This window comes from Cavia porcellus, unplaced genomic scaffold, assembly GCF_034190915.1.
Source record: "Cavia porcellus strain 051 isolate PalLab524CR breed Dunkin Hartley unplaced genomic scaffold, mCavPor4.1 scaffold_4, whole genome shotgun sequence".
Classification (NCBI taxonomy): domain Eukaryota; kingdom Metazoa; phylum Chordata; class Mammalia; order Rodentia; family Caviidae; genus Cavia; species Cavia porcellus.
In genome coordinates, this window is record NW_026947487.1 from 45913774 (window position 1) to 45919631 (window position 5858).

Below are 5858 nucleotides of genomic sequence, written 5' to 3' on the forward strand. Positions count from 1 at the left end.
TTGGTCCGGTTCTGATATTTCTTTGTTTAGTTGGTCTATTTTTTGTTACAGTGGGGTGTTAAAGTCCCTTATTACACTGTGTTAGTGTTTATTTGATTTTCATGTTCACTAATTCATTTTATATAGTTGGGTGCACCTGTTCTTGATGCATATATATTTCTGATTGTTATCTCTTCCTCTCCCTCCTCCTCTTCTTCCCCCTCCTCATTTTCTCCTTCTCCTCTTTCCTCCTCTCCTCCTTTTTCTTCTTCAAGTTTTACCTTAACAAGTATGTAGTGATCTTCTCTGTCTCATTTGATCAGTTTTGGCTTGAAGTTCACATTGTCTGCAAATAGAATAATGCCCCTGCTTTTTTCCAGTTTCCTGTTTCATGAAGTCCTATTTTCTATCCTTTGACTCTCAGTCTATGGATTTCTTTTTGAGTTAAATGTTTCTTGAATATAGCATATTATTTTATTTTAATTTTTTTATTTTAAAAAGAAGAAAAAATGCTCTGCAGGAATACCTGGGCCACTCTAGCAGGCCTGAGTTACCTTGGACTGCTGCTATAGGGCCTGCCCTGGGCCAAGAACACCTGGAACACCCACAGCATGACTAAGCTGCCTCTGACTGCCGCTGAGAGCACACCCCTCAGCCCGGAACACCTGGGATGCCCCCAGCACAATTGAGCCATCTCAGACTGCCACCACGAGCCCATCCCTTGGGGAACTCACCCACCTCCTGGACCTAGTACTACAGTTGATTTTTGGATCCAACCCCTTCTCCCAGAGTCTTGGACTACAATGGATTACTGTGCTGGCTGGATGGAAGACTCAGGAACCCCTCAGTCAAACAGAAGACCTCAGCAGGCTCCAATCAGTGTGGTGAATTTGCCCCTACAATAGAGGTCTGCAGTGGGTAAATAGTACTGGAAGTGAAACTCCCTCCAACTGTAAGTCCTTGAGGAACCTGGCAAGAGAGTGGGTAATCCCCTCTTCCACACAGGGAACATCACACAGGTTGAGGAGTGCACCAATAAGGCCTCAGCCAACTTGGAGAAAATTAAAAGAGCTTATGAGACCCTCAGTGACACAGTAGGCCCACAGCTGACACAAGCACTATAGTCAGGGAGATCTGGTGACCTGCAACAACCTGAAGACATAGCAAAAGCAGGAACTAAGAGTTGACCTACATCAATACTTCTAGGCTAGTTAGCCCAGAAAGAATATAGGACTCACCCAACAGGCCCTGTAGGAGGAATTCAGGTAACTAGCTCTTCTCTTCATTGTGGTACCCAGCAGTTGGACAAACATCAGCCACACAGCAGGGCTCTAAAATTTACACTACAGACAGCTGAGACTGTTGGGATTGAAAGACCAACTATTTACCCAAAATGTGAAATAGCAAAATGAAAAGGCAAAATGCAATTTCAAATATCTAGTCCATGAGGAGCAAGTACAGGGCACATTGAAATAGAGGACTTTAAAAGTTATATACCAGGAATCTCTGAAAAGATAGCAAATGAAGTAAAGAAATAAATCCATGAGGCTATAGAGGAAATCAAATTAGAACTAATGTCTTACATAAACACAGAAATAATGACCTTAGTAAATAAGTTGCTCAACATAATTAGAAAACAAATAGATAAAAAAATACAAGAGCATGGAAAATTGATTGAAACTATGAGTGAACAATGCAGGAAACAAGCAGAATCCATGAAACAAATTCAAAGAGATATCCAAGAAACAAAAAATTCTATTGAAAGCTGACAAAACCATTTAAATGAAGCTGTGGATAGAATTTCAGACCGTGAAGACAGGATCATAGATAGTGATTATGAAAGAGTAGAACTTAGAAAAGCAACAAAGCAGCATTAAATGACAATTCAGCAGCTTCAAGATGATGCCAAGAGAAACAATATAAGACTGATGGGTATCAGTGAAGATGCAGGAGTCAATGCAAATGACATAATTAAACTACCCACCTAAGTAATAGCAGAAAATTTCCCACACATATGGAAAAATCTAATATACAAATAAGTGAGGCATATAGAATGCCAAATAGTCACAATCAACATAAATCTACACCCAGACATATAATAATTAAGATCCCAGATGTCCAACATAAAAACAGAATACTAAAAGCTGTTAGAGAAAAGATACAACTTACCTATCAAGGAAAGCCTATTTGAATCATGGCAGACTTTTCAGCAAAAACCTTCAAGTTATGATGAGCTTGAAGTGAAGTATTTTAAGCCCTAGAAGAAAACAACTTTCAACTCAGACTGATGTACCCAGAATAACTGCTTTTCAAATTTAATGGAGAAACTCCCATGACAAAGAGCAACTGAAAGAATTCATGTCCTCTAAATCAACCCTAGAAAGAATACTGAAAGACATGCTAGATAGAGATAAAAATGACCACAATCCCCAGAACAACAACAGAAAGAAACCACCAAGCTGGACAAGAAAAGCAGGAAACCAATGATAGGAACACAACATGGCAAAGCAAAGCTAGTACATATCAGTGATATACAAAATGTAAATGGCTCAATACACCTATCAAAAGAAACAGGTTGACAGAATGGATCAAGAAACAGGGTCCCACAATATGCTGTGTGCAAGAAACACATCTGGTTGCAAAATAAACTCATGGATTAAAAAGGGTAGAAAACAGTATTCCATGCAACAGGAATCCAGAAAAAAGCAGGGATAACTGTCCTATTTGCAGAGAATCAAACCTAAAATGATTAAAAGAGATAAAGAAGGTCACTACATACTTGATAGTGGAAAACTATAAGAGGACAAACTAACAATTATACATCTCTATGCACCAAATACAGGCGCACCTACCTATATAAGGCAAATACTAATGGACACAAAACACCAAATACACAAGAACACAATTGTAATAGGAGACCTTAAGACCCCACTGTCACAAAGAGATAGATCAACTAGACAAAAAGTCAGCAAAGAAATAACAAGTGAATCATACCTGTGAGTGAATGGACTTAGTGGATATTTATAGAGTATTCCACCCAACCACATCAGAAAATATGTTCTTCTCAGCTGTACATGGGACATTCTCCAAAATTGACCATATATTAATCTATAAAGCATGCTTAATTCAATGAAAAGGGAACGAAATTATCCCATGCATAATATCTGATCATAGCACACTAAAATTAGAAATCAATGGCAAAACCTATATACATGCATGGAAATTAAATAATAACCTTCTGAATGACCAGTGGGTTACAGATGAAATTAAAGAAGAAATAAAGCAATACCTACAATACAATGAAAATGCAGATACATCATACTGTAACCTATGGGACACAATGAAAGCAGTCCTAAGAGGGAAATATATAGCAATAAATAATCACATCAAGAAAATGGAATGAACACTAATAAATAACCTAATGCTACATCTCAAACTTCTAGAAAAGAAAGAGCAAGTCAAACCCAAAGCTCACAGAAGAGGCGAAATTGTAAAGATTAGAGAAGAAATTAATGCAATTGAAAATAAAGAAATACAAAGAATTAATGAATCAAAGAGCAGGATTTTTGAGAGAATAAACAAAATCGATAAATCCCTGGCCAATATCATCAAGAAAAAGAAAGAAAAAACTCAAATCCAAGGACTGAAAAGAAAGAAACTACAGCAGATCCCTTGGGAATTCCAAAGATCATGAATACCTACTTTGAAAATCTCTACTCACATAAGGTGGAAAACAGAGAGGAAATGGGCAGATGTCTAGAAACATATGAACTACCAAAGCTCAATCAAGAAGCTATAGCAATTCTGAAAAACCCAATATCAGTTACTGAAATCAAAAGTGCGATTAAAAACTAAGACAAGCCCAGATACAAATGGATTCATGGCTGAATTCTACAAGAAATTTAGAGAAGATTTAATGCCAATATACCTTAAACCCTTCAATGAAATTGAAAGAGAAACAGTCCTCCCTAATTCATTCTTGGAGGCAAGTATATCTCTGATACCAAAACCAGAGAAAGACTCAACCAAAAAGGACAACTATAGACCAGTCTCACTAATGGTCACTGATGCAAAGATTCTCAATAAAATGCCAGCAAATAGAATGCAGCAAATCATCAAGAAGATCATACACCGTGATCATGTGGCACTTATTCAAAGAATGCAGGTGTGGTTTAACATATGCAAATCAATAAATATAATACACCACATCAACAGAGCCAAAAACAAAAACCACATGGTCATCTCAATAGACAGAGAAAAAGCTTTTGATAAAGTTCAACACCTTTTCATGATAAAAATCCTACAGAAACATGGAATATACAGTATGTACTTAAACTTCATAAAAGCAATCTATGACAAACCAACAGTCAACATTATACTAAATGGACAAAATCTGAAAGCCTTCACTCTAAAATCAGGAACGAGACAAGGATGTCCACTATCACCACTCCTATTCAATATAGTTCTGGAAATATTAGCCAGAGCAAGCAGACAAGAGGGAGAACTAAAGGAACAAAAATGGTAAAGGAAGAAGTAAAATTATCATTATTTGCAGATGACATGATACTCTACATAGAAGACCCCCAAAACTCCATTAGAAGATGACTAGAGGTAATAAACAAATTCAGCAGCATAGCTAGACACAAAGTCAACATGCAGAACTCAATAGCATTCCTATGATGTACACAAACAAAAAACTCCATGAGAGAGAAATTATGGAAACATTGCCTTTCAGAATAGCATCTAAAAAAAATGAAATACCTAGGAATCAACCTAACCAAGAATGTAAAAGACCTGTATGCTGAAAATTATGATATGCTAAAAAAGGATATTGAAGAGGATACTAGAAAATGGAAGGATATTCCTTACTCTTGGCTAGGAAGAACCAACATTATGAAAGTGGCCATACTCCCAAAACTGTTATACAGATTTAATGCAATCCCAATCAAAATACCATTAACATACCTTACAGATCTAGAGAAAATAGTTCTAAAATTCATCTGGAAACAGAAGAAACCTAGAATAGCAAAGGTGATTCTGTGTAACAAAGCCAAGGCAGGAGGCATCTTAATTCCTGACTTGAAACTATACTACAAAGCCACAACGATAAAATCAGCATGGTACTGGCAAAGAAATAGACCTGAGGATCAATGGAACAGATTACAAGATGCAAATACAACTATGAAGACACTCAGCCACCTGATATTTGCAAAGGGGATAAACATGTTCACTGGAAGAAGGATAGCCTCTTTAATAAATGGTGTTGGAAAAATTGGCTCTCCACATGGCAAAGACTAAAAATAGACCCATGCTTATCACCGTACACTAACCTAAAGTCAAAATAGATCAAGGATCTAAATATTAATACAGAAACACTAAATCTACTGGAGGACAAGATAGGTAAAAATCTTGGAGACATAGGAGTACGGAGGGAATTCATGAATAAAATACAAATTGCATGGGAAATACTCAAAGAAATCACTGAGATCTCATATTACTAAAAAGTTTATGCACTTCCAAAGAAATCACCAACAAGGTGAAAAGAAAACCCACAGAATGGGAAAGAATTTTAGCCAACTATCCCTCAGACAAGGGACTTATATCCAGAACATATAAAGAATTCAAAAACATCAAGCCCCCCAAATTCAAAGGCCCTTTCCAAAAATGGGCATCTGAGATGAACACACAGTTCTCAGATGAAGATGTACAAATGGAAAATCAATACATGAAGAAATGTTCACTATCACTGGGCATTCGAGAAATGCAAATAAAACGGCATTGAGATTTCATCTCACCCCAGAGAGAAATGGCTGCCGTCAAGAAATCAATTGATAACAAATATTGGAAAAGATGTGGGGAAAAAGGAACACTTCTCCACT